This window comes from Rutidosis leptorrhynchoides, chromosome 1 (genome assembly GCF_046630445.1).
Source record: "Rutidosis leptorrhynchoides isolate AG116_Rl617_1_P2 chromosome 1, CSIRO_AGI_Rlap_v1, whole genome shotgun sequence".
NCBI lineage: Eukaryota > Viridiplantae > Streptophyta > Magnoliopsida > Asterales > Asteraceae > Rutidosis > Rutidosis leptorrhynchoides.
This window is the reverse complement of record NC_092333.1, coordinates 272,787,495-272,804,008: the sequence shown is the minus strand read 5'-3', so window position 1 is coordinate 272,804,008 and position 16,514 is coordinate 272,787,495.

Here is a 16,514-nt window from a genome sequence, read left to right as displayed (position 1 = left end):
GTTCGCTATAAAGTATTAAATTGGTATTGAATAAAATTAGGTTTGGCGACCGAAATTATTGATATCATTCAAAAATTTATTACATCACTGCGAAATTTAACGTTTATTCTTAAGGTATAAATATCTTTAATCAATCAACCCAAAATATTTCAAAAATTCGTCATGAGTTAAATTAGGTCTTGGAACCGAAATTACTTTACCGAAAATAGGGGCACATATTTTTGATAATATTTGATTGATAAAAGTGGGATAAAAAGCCAAAAAGATTTTTAATTTTATTTTTACCATGTTTTTAAAATTAATATATAAATCTTAAATTAATATTGTAAACTTTGTAAAAACAATATTTTTAAAATTGTAAATATTTGAAAAATTAATATAAGTTTGGTGTGAATTTATAATATGAATTTTTAAATTAAGTTTGGTGTGAATTTTTAATTTTTAAAATATGAATTTTAAATTTTAAGTTTGGTGTGAATTTTAATATTAATTTTAAATTTTATATTTAAATTGTGTGAATTTAAAAACAAAAATTTACTTTATCTCATTAAGTTAAAAATATGATTTTTAAAATTCGTCGTAAGTTGAAGACTAGGTCTTTGAACCGAAATTGCTTTACCCGGGGGAGGGACGAGAACTTTTATTATCATTATTTTTAATCTTATTGAATTAAAATATGCCAAAAACATTAAAAAACCCAAAAATCTTAGCTTTTAAAACAATCGCTACAAAAAGACAAATTTTAAAATTTTGTCGAAGGACGGACTAGGACATCGATCCGAAATGACCTCGTCCTAAATAACAAGGGAAACAAAATTTTAAAATTAATTACTTAATTGTTTTAATTAGTATAAGATGTTAAAAAAAAAAAAAAAAAAAAACCCTAACTCCGCGACTCGCGGAGTTTGAAGGGTCCAAACACCGCGAGTCGCGGGAGGATCAAAATACAGAAAACACTGCGAAATACTCCGGAAAAAACACGAAAAATACACCCCAAAATCACAATTTTTAACCGTTAATCATCAAATCTTTTACTAAAATCATGTTAAGAAGGATGCTATCAAGGAATTACTTAAGAAAAACGGTAAATTTCTACACCTAAACACCATTTAATCCGAAAATTAGTGTTCTTGAGCAATTTTTCCCTAATTTGATTTTGATGCTTTTTAGTGTAATTAGGCTTAAATTGTTTATGTATTATGCTTGTATAACCTAGATTGATGCTGTTTAACATGATTAGAAGCCTTAAACTTCAAATTTTGAGTAATCTAGGGTTTGTGTTCTTGAGCAAATTTGGGGCTTTTTGATATAAACAGGTTATGGTCGATTTTTGTCATGAATTGTTGCTAAATTAAGTAGTGTAACATGTCTAGGTAGTTAAATGATACAAACTTTGAGCCTAAACATGATTTTGAGAATTAAAGTGGACTTTTTCAAGTCTAAAATTCATGAACTTGATTTTTGAGAGATAATGCCATTTGAAACTTGTTTAATTGCTAGTAATGATTATTTTGACATCTTATTTGAGTTGAATGCTTATGAACTTGGCGAACATTTTCGTATATGCTATTTTGAAAAAGTGTAGATTTGATGAAAATATGAAAATAAGCTTAAGTTTGATATAAATTGATCATGTCATTGTAATTATTTTGATTGATGATTTTGCTGACACTAATGCATATTTGGATGCACAAAAATTGTGTTTGATGTGTTTTGCAGACTGAAAGGGGTGAATCTTTATCCCAAGCTCGCAATGCTCCTGCTGAGAATGCGGAACAACAGGAGGTGGATAACTACTAGAAGCAAGATATACCTCATCCAGTCATGACATTTTCTGATATGCACTTGGAAGAGTTGCACCCGAACCTGAGATTTGATAGACTTTGGATAGATTATCCAAAATACCAAAGGGGTTTGCATACTCTTCATTCTAAGGTTGTTGAGGTACCGAGGGTCATAGAATGGGGACCCTTAGAAGCTGTAGAATTAGCCGGGCCAATTAGGGAATTACTTGTACAAAGGTGTGGTAATTCTACTTTTAATGACTGGGTACGTTTATTCACCATGCGTAGACCTGTATATAAGGTATGGTGTGAAGAATTGTTGTGTAGTATAGAGTTGAATGATCGGGTAGCTAGTTTAACCGATCGATCTTTTATTAGATTTTTGTTAGGCGGTTCGATGCACCACATGTCTTTACTAGACATGGCTCAGGCTTTACGTATATATACGCATGAGGAGTTAGCATCTGCCGATTGTAGAGGGTTGATACTAAATGGTAGAAAGATAGATGAAAATTTTGATACACACGGTGTATGGAGTCAAATGACAAGCCACCACCGATTCAAAGGGGGAAATTACTCTTATTTGGATATAGATAGAGCTGAATTAAGAGTAATTCATAGGTTTTTAGCTAATTCGATTACACAAAGAGGTAAGAACAAGGAAAAGGTAAATGAACAGGATTTGTTTTACCATATGTGTATTCGAGACCCACAAAGCGCTGTAAGTATACCATATTGTGTGGGTTATTATTTATCAGCTATGGTTAGGGGGATGAGACCACATAGCATAATAGGAGGTGGTATTTTGATTACTTTGATTGCTGAATATCTCGGTGTGGATATAAGTCGGGGGGGATTATTAGTCGAAGAACCAGAACCCCGTGATATTATAGGTTTAAATGTATACCATGGTGCGAAAGTTTTGAAGAGGCGAAATAACGCCGCAGTACAATACCATGGTAGACATCCACAAGTTGAGAGAAACCAACAGCAAGGTAATGTAGGAGGGGGAAATGAGATACAAGAAATGCAAAGGTTTATAGCTTCACAGGAGTACGAAAATGCTAGACAGAGAGCATTTGAAGATTGGCAAGTTCATCAGAACCAAATCATAGCTCATTGCCAACATATAGGTAGAAACTATATTCCTACACCAAAACCCATATTCCATCCCTGGTCTATAGAGATGCAACCACCGTATCCTACGTATAACCCTGCCGAAGCATTCTATAGCACCTATGGTTATGCTTGGAACCCCTATTGGTATCAATATCATCCCAAGTCTACTTAGTTTTATTTATTTTGTAATTTGTAATGTTGATACGTTTAATACTTATGTTAATATTGTAATAGTTTTTATAATTTTCTAACTTTTATTCTTAGATTTTAATAATTTTTGAATGTGGGGTAATATACCAAACTTCAAAAATATGTATATATGTTTGCAGTTTATCTTATGTACACAACAGGATAAAACAACGCATTTTCAAAGACTGGCATTAAGTTCAGCAAAAGCAACTAATTTTGACGACAAGATGCAAAATATATGTGACATAACAACAAGACGGAATGAATAAATGATGTGCACCATTTATCATTCAGCAAACAAACGCCAATATGTTTGGAAACTTTGGTAAAATTTAATCAATTTCACACAAATCACCCTCAATAATTTAAATTGTTACTGATTTCTTGCAAATGAGGGCATTGCAAGATCTTAAGTGTGGGAAGGGGTTAAATTCTTTCGGATTTTAAAATTTTTACTTTATACACTTGGTAACCATTAAAAATACTAGTAAAGCAGTAGTTGTATTAGAATCTAGTGCTCTCTGATAATAAAGAACAGCCCTAGTCTTATATACTGACTACCCAATTCTAGTAAAATTTTTAAAAAAATTTTTTCAATTAAATGAACTCAAAATCATGTTTATACATATTTATGAACAATAAAACTAGGTTTTAACACCGAAATTATTGTTACCTCGGAAAGGACATAAATTGAGAAACAAACTAAAATGTTAAAATTCATTTAAAATGGAATAGAGGACGATAAAAAGGAAAATAAAAGCCAAGTGTGGGAAAATTTACCAAGTTATCTTAAACATATATCACATATTTTTGTACAAATAACTGAAAATACTTTTGCTTTGGACTAAACTAAAAAGTTTTACCTAATTTACTGTAAGAAAGATGGATCTACATGATGAATCAATTCCATCATTAAAAGGAAGTAAAGTCTTCCGAAAAAGAAACGCGCTTCTTGATTTAGGTCAAGAAGTTGTCGTTCAGACCAGCTGTAGGTTGACAAAAAATCTAGAAAAGTCATCACTAAAATCAGCAGGAAATCCACGGACCTCAGCATTAAACAGGGTCGCCAAGTGGTCAGAATTATCCTAACCATGAGAAGGATTTTTCTCGTACAATGGGGGGGCACCATGCAAATTAGCTGAATAAGACTAATGAATCAGATCCCGAGAAAGGATAATCTCTTTAAAGATTAAAAATCAGCTTTTAAGACTGATATTACTCAATCCTAGAGATTGACCTTAAAGATTGAGAATTACAAACTCATGGAATTCAATGATATCTAAACTCGAGCTTGAACGAGAAAATATTTTGATCAAAATTATAAACCGATTTGTTTTCTGAAAACCCTATTTTCAATGCGTTCATTACCATTGAACGTAAAATCCTAGGAATTCACCTGGAATTCATTAGGTCACCTGAACTAAATCGGGTGTCAACCGTAAGAACGGTGGTTGCATAGTGGTCAAAGACAGGACCTTGTGCCAGATCGAAAAATCATAAGCGTGAGCTTTACTATTGCTCCTACCAAGGATAGTAATTGCGTCCGACACGTTATAGACCATAATTAAAAGCATGTCAGGGGACATTGCCTTAACAGTTGCTTGTTCAACGCTTTCCTTTACAACCGGACGGTAGTTTACCGAAAGGTAATATACAGGACAAGTAAACTAGACGTGTTGCTTTCCAAATACAAGGTTAGCAAGTGGGTGACACAAAACCATAAGTTTTGAGCTAAAATTTTCAAATCTGAAACCCACAAAACCCACAAAAATATTTTGCAAACACCGGTGAAGGGTTATTCCGGAAAACTTATCTAGGGTAAAAGCTAGATTGAATTTTCAAAAGATCAAATATTTTCATAAAGATCCAATTTCCTTAAGGATCTACATTTTCATAGTCATGTGGGACTGTAAACCATATCGTTACTACCATTGTTTATACCGCTGTATAGAAATCACTGATGTACAAAGTGTGAAGAATAAAGAAGTGATTCTAGTATTTCAAGACGAAATTGCTTGAGGACAAGCAACGCTCAAGTGTGGGAATATTTGATAATGCTAAAAACGAACATATATTTCATAGCATTATTCCTCAAGAAAGACAAGCTTTTAGTTGCAATTGTTCTATTTACAAATGATATTCGTTTAAATAATAAAAGGTGAAGACAAAAGACAGATTCGACGAATTGAAGACGCAAACGACCAAAAAGCTCAAAAGTACAAAAGACAATCAAAGAGGTTCCAATTATTGATAAGAAACGTCTCGAAATTACAAGAGTACAAGATTCAAAACGCAAAGTACAAGATATTAAATTGTACGCAAGGACGTTCGAAAATCCAGAACCGGGACCAGAGTCAACTCTCAACGCTCGACGCAACGGATTAAAAATTACAAGTCAACTATGCACATAAATATAATATAATATTTAAATAATTCTTATAATTATTTAATATATTATATTTATTTATAAAACCGTCGGTAAACAAAGAGCCAAACTTGTGTGAGCTGTAAAAGCAAACTCCGCGACTCGCGGAGTTTGAAAGCCAAAAGGGTCGCGAGTCGCGGAGGCCCAAACTTTGAAACTCCCTATAAAAGCAACCGAATTCTGAGCATTTTTAATCCATCATATATCATTCTCTCTATCTATATACGTAATATATATATATATATATATATATATATATATATATATATATATATATATATATATATATATATATATATATATATATATATAAATTTATATTTTAATTTTAATCTTAATTTTAATTTTAATCTTAATAATAAGGGAATGTTAGCGAATGTTGTAAGGGTGTAAGTCGAAATTCTGTCCGTGTAACGCTACGCTATTTTTAATCATTGTAAGTTATGTTCAACCTTTTTAATTTAATGTCTCGTAGCTAAGTTATTATTATGCTTATTTAATCCGAAGTAATCATGATGTTGGGCTAATTACTAAAATTGGGTAATTGGGCTTTGTACCATAATTGGAGTTTGGATAAAAGAACGACACTTGTGGAAATTAGACTATGGGCTATTAATGGGTTTTATATTAACTAAACAATACCTTGTTAATTTAATATACAAACTTATAATTCGACGTATTTATATATAACCACATACGCTTGACTGGGTACGGTGGGCAGGATATCTATAAATACCAATAATTATTCATTTTACCGGATACGGAACTGGATTAATAGTTAATAGACTTGTTGAAACAGGGGTGAATTACATTCAAGGGTAATTGGTGTAATTGTTAACAAAGTAGTAAAACCTTGGTTTACACACAGTCGATAACCTGGTGTATTCATTAAACAAAGTATTAAAACCTTGTTACAATTCGAATCCCCAATTAGTTGGAATATTAGACTTCGGGAATAAGAATAATTTGACGAAGGCTTTCGCTCTTTATATTTATGACTGATGGACTATTATGGACAAATCCGTATGGACATATTAAATAATCCAGGACAAAGGACAATTAACCCATGGGCATAAAACTAAAATCAACACTTCAAACATCATGATTACGGAAGTTTAAATAAGCATAATTCTTTTATTTCATATTTAATTTCCTTTATTTTATATTTAATTGCACTTCTAATTATCGCATTTTTATTGTTATTATATTTAATTGCACTTTTAATTATCGTACTTTTTAATTATCGCAAGTTTATTTTATCGCACATTTATTATTCGCAATTTCATTATCGTTATTTACTTTACGCTTTAATTTAAGTCTTGTATTTATTTTTAATATTTTACATTTGGTTTTAACTGCGACTAAAGTTTTAAAATCGACAAACCGGTCATTAAACGGTAAAAACCCCCCTTTTATAATAATAATATTACTTATATATATATTTGTATTTTTATAAAAGTAAACTAATATAGCGTTAAGCTTTGTTTAAAGATTTCCCTGTGGAACGAACCGGACTTACTAAAAACTACACTACTGTACGATTAGGTACACTGCCTATAAGTGTTGTAGCAAGGTTTAAGTATATCCATTCTATAAATAAATAAATATCTTGTGTAAAATTGTATCGTATTTAATAGTATTTCCTGTAAAAATATAAGCTATTTCGTATATACCTCGCGAAACATCAATATTCTTATATGCATCTTGTTAATGTCGGTTACCAAGTGTTCACCATATGAATGATTTTTATCTCTATGTATGGGATGTATATTGAAATATGAAATCTTGTGGTCTATTATTATGATTTGATAATATATAGGTTAAACCTATAACTCACCAACATTTTTGTTGACGTTTTAAGCATGTTTATTCTCAGGTGATTATTAAGAGCTTCCGCTGTTGCATACTAAAATAAGGACAAGATTTGGAGTCCATGCTTGTATGATATTATGTAAAAACTGCATTCAAGAAACTTATTTTTGATGTAATATATTCTTATTGTAAACCATTATGTAATGGTCATGTGTAAACGGTATATTTTAGATTATCATTATTTGATAATCTACGTAATACTTTTTAAACCTTTATAGATATAATAAAGGTGATGGTTGTTTTAAAAATGAATGCAGTCTTTGAAAAAGTCTCATATAGAGGTCAAAACCTCGCGACGAAATCAATTAATATGGAACGTTTATAATCAATATGAACGGGACATTTCAGTTGGTATCCGAGCGTTGGTCTTAGAGAACTAGAAAATTGCATTAGTGTTTCTTACTGAGTTTGTTAGGATGCATTAGTGAGTCTGGACTTCGACCGTGTTTTTCTTCAAAAAACGATTGCTTAACATTTTTTTGTTGGAAACTGTATATTATTAACATGTAAATATTATGTGATATATTAATCTCTTAACATGTTTGATATTGTGTGATAGATGTCTACCTCTAGTACAAATCCCATTGATTCACCTAATAATAATGAAGAGTTGAATATATTTTGGGAAGATTCACAAATTCCCGAAGAGGAACCGGAAGTGGAGGAACCGGAAGAGGAGGAACCAGAAGAAGAGGAACCAGAAGAGGAGGAATCGGAAGAGGAGGAACCAGAAGAAGAAGAGGTTCCGGAGGAAGAAATATTGATACCTATAGTAAATCAATTAAATAAAAGAAAATCTCAACCAACGGACCAAAGTTAATATTGGTCAATGGTGTTTCCACCGAGGAAGCAAAATATTGGGAAGATTACCAATTTTTCGATGAATCGGATCCCGATGAGGATTCCGATGATGTTATAGAAATTACCTCGACCCAATTTAATCAAGCGAAAGAAAATAATAAGGTAAAAGGTATAAAAATAGAGAAACCCGATTCCAATCCCGATGAACTTTATATGTATCGACAACATCCGTATTTCCTTAAATATAACAATGACCCGGGAACCTCTAAACCACCAGGTTTTTCTAAACCATTATGGAAAACGACGGCTCGTATTAGAGGAACACCATATATTCCTAGAAAATTAGGAAAACGAACCAAGTCCGAAGAAGAAGAAACTAGTGATTCAGATTAGAGGGTTGTAATCATGTTGTGTATTATATGTATTGTAGTGTGCTTGTACTTTTATGTTCTATGTAAAAATTGCTTGTATTGTTTGTTAATTATCTTTTACGAATCTAATCCTTGTCTATTTTACAGTATAAAAACAAAATGGACGTTAAGGGTAGACAACCGAATATTTTAGAAGACCTACCAGAGGATATGATTGAGGAAATCTTGTCTAGAGTTGGTCAGAATTCATCAGCACATTTAGTTATGGAGAAATTAACTTGTCAAACATTTGAAGGACTTTCCAGAAATGCCTTAGTTTATAAAAGGCTTTCCTTTGATAGGTGGGGTATATCACATTGGGGAAACCGTAAGTTACACCGTGTTTTCTTTAAAGCATTAAATGCGGGAACCCAAATGCAATTTTACGCTACGGGTTAAGAACCATTTTTGACTCAACATATCCCAACATAGGATTTTGTGAATTAGAAAGAGCTTCTAACATGCAACATAAAGAATCATGTTATGCTTACGGGTTAGTGATGTTCGCTTCTTACCAAAGTGAGAAAAAGAACATCGGATTGCAACTTTTAAATAAAACCTTCCCACAAGTGACGGATTCAGTAGTTGGAGTGAGAAACAAGGTTTTTAGATTATTACGGGGCAGTTGGACATTACGAAACCCTCGTCCTTTTGACGACATTAAAACATGCTGCCTAGCCAATGGTCATAACGGTTATTTTCCACAAGACCAAGGAAGGGAAGTCGTCTTAGTAAAACCAGAATGCATGACTTGTTTCTGGACTTATGAATTACGTGTCTTTAGTTCCTTTGCTGAACAACTTGCATATTAACTAGATTTATCTTCAAAACTGTCCTGTATCATAGTGTACTATATTTCATGTTATATGTAATATAGCAAAGTTGTAATTTTGAAGAATATTTGTATGTGATATATTATTATAATCAATTTTTCATATGGAATTGTAGTAGTTGAATTGTATATTAGCTACTAAGTATGAACTTAACGGGTAGGTAGTACCCGAATTTAAACTTATAAAACGCTAATATGAAGAAAAAGCTTTTATAAATGAGTTCATATTATGCTACGAAATACTATTGACTACTCTTAATATTCTGTATGATTAACTCGATTCAGTTAGCTATTTTGAAGGAAATGGCAGCGACTACTCGACACACCATGAATATGAGCGAAGAGGAATTTCGTACCTTTCTTGCTGCAAACATAGCCACAGTACAGGCTGCGCTACATACCAACAATAACTCTAAATCTAGCAATGCAGCTAACGGCGCAAGAAATCGTGTAGGATGCTCCTACAAAGAATTCACTGCCTGCAAACCTTTAGAATTTGATGGAACTGAAGGACCAATTGGATTGAAACGGTGGACCGAGAAAGTCAAATCGGTGTTTTCCATAAGTAAGTTTACTGAAGAGGATAAAGTTAAGTACGCTACGCATACCTTCACAGGTACTGCGTTAATGTGGTGGAACACCTATCTTGACCAGATAGGACAAAATGCTGCTTACGCACTACCGTGGTCGGCATTCAAGCAATTGATGAACGAGTAGTACCGTCCTAGAAACGAAGTCAATAAACTCAAGGCAGAACATAGAGAGTTACGAACACAAGGGTTCGACGTTAGCACATATGAATGACGATTCACAGAGTTGTGCCTATTGTGTCCGGGAGCATTCGAAGATGAAGAAGAGAAGATCGACGCGTTTGTAAAAGGGTTACCAGTAAGGATTCAAGAAGATGTGAGTTCACACGAGCCCGCTTCTATACAGAAGGCAAGTCGAATGGCTCATAAACTCATAAATCAGATTGAGGGAAGAATTAAAGAGCAGGCGGCCGAAGAAGCCAACACGAAACAACTCAAGAGGAAGTGGGAGGAAAACGATGACAAGAGTCACCAGTACAACAACAATAATTACAACCACAATCGCAACAACTATCCCAACAACCGCAACAACAATCGCAACTATAACCGCAATCCTAACAATAACTACAACAAACATCCCAATAACAAAAACAACTACAACAACCGTTTCAACAATAATAACAATCCCAACAACAACCTCAATAACAACAACGGCAACAAAAACCATAAACAGCCATGTCATAGGTGTGGAGAAAATCATCAGGGGTTTTGCACGACATTTTACAACAGGTGTAAAAAAATGGTCATAGCGCGACAAAGTGTGAGGTCTACGGACCAAATTTTAACAGAACTAAAGGAATAAATAATGTCGGAACAAGTAATGCCAAAATGAATAGTGTCGGAGCAAGTAATACCAACGCTGTTTGTTATAAATGTGGAAAACCGGGCCACATTATTAGAAATTGCCCGAATCAGGGGAATACTAATGGGCAGGGCCGTGGAAGAGTTTTCAATATTAATGCGGCAGAAGCACAGGAAGACCCGGAGCTTGTTACGGGTACGTTTTTTATTGACGATAAATCTGCTTATGTTTTATTTGATTCGGGTGCGGATAGAAGCTATATGAGTAGAGAATTTTGTGCCAAATTAAGTTGCCCATTGACACCTTTGGATAGTAAATTTTTACTCGAATTAGCAAACGGTAAATTAATTTCAGCAGATAATATATGTCGGAATCAAGAAATTAAACTGGTTAGCGAAACATTTAAGATTGACTTGATACCAGTAGAGTTAGGGAGTTTTGATGTGATAATCGGTATGGACTGATTGAAAGAAGTAAAAGCAGAGATCATTTGTTACAAAAATGCAATTTGCATTATACGAGAAAAAGGAAAAACCTTAATGGTGTACGGATAAAAGAGCAACTCGAAGTTAAATCTTATTAGTAACCTGAAGTCACAAAAACTAATAAGAACAGGTTGCTATGCTATGCTAGCACACGTCGAGAAAGTAAATTCCGAAGAAAAGAATATCAATGATGTTCCAGTCACAAAAGAATTTCCCGATGTATTTTTGAAAGAATTACTGGGACTACCTCCACACCGATCCGTTGAATTTCAAATAGACCTTGTACCGGGAGCTTCACCAATAGCTCGTGCTCCATACAGACTCGCACCTAGCGAAATGAAGGAACTTCAGATCCAATTACAAGAACTTTTAGAGCGTGGTTTCATTTGACCAAGCACATCACCGTGGGGAGCTCCTGTTTTGTTTGTCAAGAAGAAGGATGGTACATTTAGGTTGTGTATCGACTACCGAGAGTTGAACAAACTTACCATCAAGAACCGCTACCCACTAGCGAGAATCGACGACTTATTTGATCAACTACAACGCTCTTTGGTTTATTCGAAGATTGATTTACGTTCTGGGTATCATCAAATGCGGGTGAAGGAGGATGATATTCCAAAGACTGCTTTTTGGACGCGTTACGGTCATTACGAGTTTATGGTTATGCTGTTTGGATTGACGAACGCACCAGCTGTGTTCATGGACCTCATGAACCGAGTGTGTGGCCCATATCTTGACAAGTTTGTCATTTTTTTCATCGATGACATACTTATTTACTCGAAGAATGATCAAGAGCATGAAGAAAATTTAAGAAAAGTGCTAGAATTGCTGAGAAAAGAAAAACTGTACGGTAAGTTTTCAAAGTGTGCATTTTGGTTGGAAGAAGTTCAATTCCTCGGTCACATAGTGAACAAAGAAGGTATTCAGGTGGATCCAGTAAAGATTGAAACCGTTGAAAAATGGGAAACCCCGAAAACTCCGAAGTATATACGCTAATTTTTAGGACTAGCTGGTGAAATGTCCCGTTTTTATTGATTAAAAACGTTCCATATTAATTGATTTCGTTGCGAGGTTTTGACCTCTATATGAGACGTTTTTCAAAGACTGCATTCATTTTTAAAACAAACCATAACCTTTATTTCATAAATAAAGGTTTAAAAAGCTTTACGTAGATTATCAAATAATGATAATCTAAAATATCCTGTTTACACACGACCATTACATAATGGTTTACAATACAAATATGTTACATCGAAATCGGTTTCTTGAATGCAGTTTTTACACAATATCATACAAACATGGACTCCAAATCTTGTCCTTATTTTAGTATGCAACAGCGGAAGCACTTAGTATTCACCTGAGAATAAACATGCTTTAAACGTCAACAAAAATGTTGGTGAGTTATAGGTTTAACCTATATATATCAAATCGTAACAATAGACCACAAGATTTCATATTTCAATACACATCCCATACATAGAGATAAAAATCATTCATATGGTGAACACCTGGTAACCGACATTAACAAGATGCATATATATATAAGAATATACCCATCATTCCGGGACACCCTTCGGATATGATATAAATTTCGAAGTACTAAAGCATCCGGTACTTTGGATGGGGTTTGTTAGGCCCAATAGATCTATCTTTAGGATTCGCGTCAATTAGAGTGTCTGTTCCCTAATTCTTAGATTACCAGACTTAATAAAAAGGGGCATATTCGATTTCGATAATTCAACCATAGAATGTAGTTTCACGTACTTGTGTCTATTTTGTAAATCATTTATAAAACATGCATGTATTCTCATCCCAAAAATATTAGATTTTAAAAGTGGGACTATAACTCACTTTCACAGATTTTTACTTCGTCGGGAGGTAAGACTTGGCCACTGGTTGATTCACGAACCTATAACAATATATACATATATATCAAAGTATGTTCAAAATATATTTACAACACTTTTAATATATTTTGATGTTTTAAGTTTATTAAGTCAGCTGTCCTCGTTAGTAACCTACAACTAGTTGTCCACAGTTAGATGTACAGAAATAAATCGATAAATATTATCTTGAATCAATCCACGAACCAGTGTATATGTATCTCAGTATTGATCACAACTCAAACTATATATATTTTGGAATCAACCTCAACCCTGTATAGCTAACTCCAACATTCACATATAGAGTGTCTATGGTTGTTCCGAAATATATATAGATGTGTCGACATGATAGGTCAAAACATTATATACGTGTCTATGGTATCTCAAGATTATATAATATAAAATACAAGTTGATTAAGTTATGGTTGGAATAGATTTGTTACCAATTTTCACGTAGCTAAAATGAGAAAAATTATCCAATCTTGTTTTACCCATAACTTCTTCATTTTAAATCCATTTTGAGTGAATCAAATTGCTATGGTTTCATATTGAACTCTATTTTATGAATATAAACAGAAAAAGTATAGGTTTATAGTCGGAAAAATAAGTTACAAGTCGTTTTTGTAAAGGTAGTCATTTCAGTCGAAAGAACGACGTCTAGATGACCATTTTAGAAAACATACTTCTAATTTGAGTTTAACCATAATTTTTGGATATAGTTTCATGTTCATAATAAAAATCATTTTCCCAGAATAACAACTTTTAAATCAAAGTTTATTATAGTTTTTAATTAACTAACCCAAAACAGCCCGCGGTGTTACTACGACGGCGTAAATCCGGTTTTATGGTGTTTTTCGTGTTTCCAGGTTTTAAATCATTAAGTTAGCATATAATATAGATATAGAACATGTTTTTAGTTGATTTTAAAAGTCAAGTTAGAAGGATTAACTTTTATTTGCGAACAAGTTTAGAATTAACTAAACTATGTTCTAGTGATTACAAGTTTAAACCTTTGAATAAGATAGCTTTATATGTATGAATCGAATGATGTTATGAACACCATTACTACCTCAAGTTCCTTGGATAAACCTACTGGAAATGAGAAAAATAGATCTAGCTTCAAAGGATCCTTGGATGGCTTGAAAGTTCCTGAAGCAGAATCATGACACGTAAACAATTTCAAGTAAGATTTCCACTCGAAATAAGATTGTTATAGTTATAGAAATTGAATTAAAGTTTGAATATGATTATTACCTTGTATTAGAAAGATAACCTAATGTAAGTATCAAAGGTTGCTTGATCTTGGATGATTACTTGGAATGGATTTAGAAAACTTGGAAGTAAACTTGCAATCTTGGAAGTATTCTTGATTTTATGAAACTAGAACTTTTGGAATTTATGAAGAACACTTAGAACTTGAAGATAGAACTTGAGAGAGATCAATTAGATGAAGAAAATTGAAGAATGAAAGTGTTTGTAGGTGTTTTTGGTCGTTGGTGTATGGATTAGATATAAAGGATATGTAATTTTGTTTTCATGTAAATAAGTCATGAATGATTACTCATATTTTTGTAATTTTATGAGATATTTCATGCTAGTTGCCAAATGATGGTTCCCACATGTGTTAGGTGACTCACATGGGCTGCTAAGAGCTGATAATTGGAGTGTATATACCAATAGAACATACATCTAAAAGCTGTGTATTGTACGAGTACGAATACGGGTGCATACGAGTAGAATTGTTGATGAAACTGAACGAGGATGTAATTGTATGCATTTTTGTTAAGTAGAAGTATTTTGATAAGTGTCTTGAAGTCTTTCAAAAGTGTATGAATACATATTAAAACACTACATGTATATACATTTTAACTGAGTCGTTAAGTCATCGTTAGTCGTTACATGTAAATGTTGTTTTGAAACCTTTAGGTTAACGATCTTGTTGAATGTTGTTAACTCATTGTTTATTATAACAAATGAGATGTTAAATTGTTATATTATCATGATATTATGATATATAATATATCTTAGTATGATATATATACAGGTAAATGCCGTTACAACGATAATCGTTACATATATGTCTCGTTTCGAAATCATTAAGTTAGTAGTCTTATTTTTACATATGTATTTCATTGTTAATACACTTAATAATATATTTACTTATCATTTAACATAATTAACCAAGTGTATCAATATCTTAATATGATTCATATGTACCTAGTAAGACGTTGTTATAACGATAATCGTTATATATATCGTTTTCGAGTTTCTTAAATTAATCGTCTCATTTTTATGTATATAACTCATTGTTAAAATACCTAATGAGATACATACTTATAATAAAATCATGTTAACTATATATATAACCATATATATGTCATCGTATAGTTTTTACAAGTTTTAACGTTTGTGAATCACCGGTCAACTTGGGTGGTCAATTGTCTATATGAAACCTATTTCAATTAATCAAGTCTTAACAAGTTTGATTGCTTAACATGTTGGAAACACTTAATCATGTAAATAACAATTTCATTTAATATATATATAAACATGGAAAAGTTCGGGTCACTACAGCTGGTTACTATAGAAGGTTCATCCAAGATTTTTCCAGAATAGCAAAAACCTTGACTGGATTAACGCATAAAGGGAGGAAATTTGAATGGAAGGATGAACAAGAGAAAGCGTTTCAATTGTTCAAGAAAAAGTTAAATACGGCACCTATATTGTTATTACCTGAAGGGAATGATGATTTTGTGATATATTGTGACGCTTCAAAGCAAGGTCTCGGTTGTGTATTAATGCAACGAACGAAGATAATTGCTTATGCGTCTAGACAATTGAAGATTCACGAGCAGAATTATACGACGCACGATTTGGAATTAAGGGCGGTTGTTTTTGCATTAAAGACTTGGAGGCACTACTTATATGGGGTCAAAAGTATTATATATACCGACCACAAAAGTCTTCAACATATATTTAATCAGAAACAACTGAACATGAGGCAGCGCATGTGGATTGAATTGTTGAATGATTACGACTTTGAGATTCGTTACCACCCGGGAAAGGCGAATGTAGTAGCCGACGCTTTGAGTAGAAAGGACAGAAAACCCATTCGAGTAAAAGCTATGAATATAATGATTCACAATAACCTTACTACTCAAATAAAGGAGAATCAACAAGGAGTTTTAAAAGAGGGAAATTTAAAGGATGAAATACCTAAAGGATCGGAGAAGCATCTTAATATTCGGGAAGACGGAACCCGGTATATGGCTGAAAGAATTTGGGTACCAAAATTTAGAGATATGAGAGAAATCGTACTTAG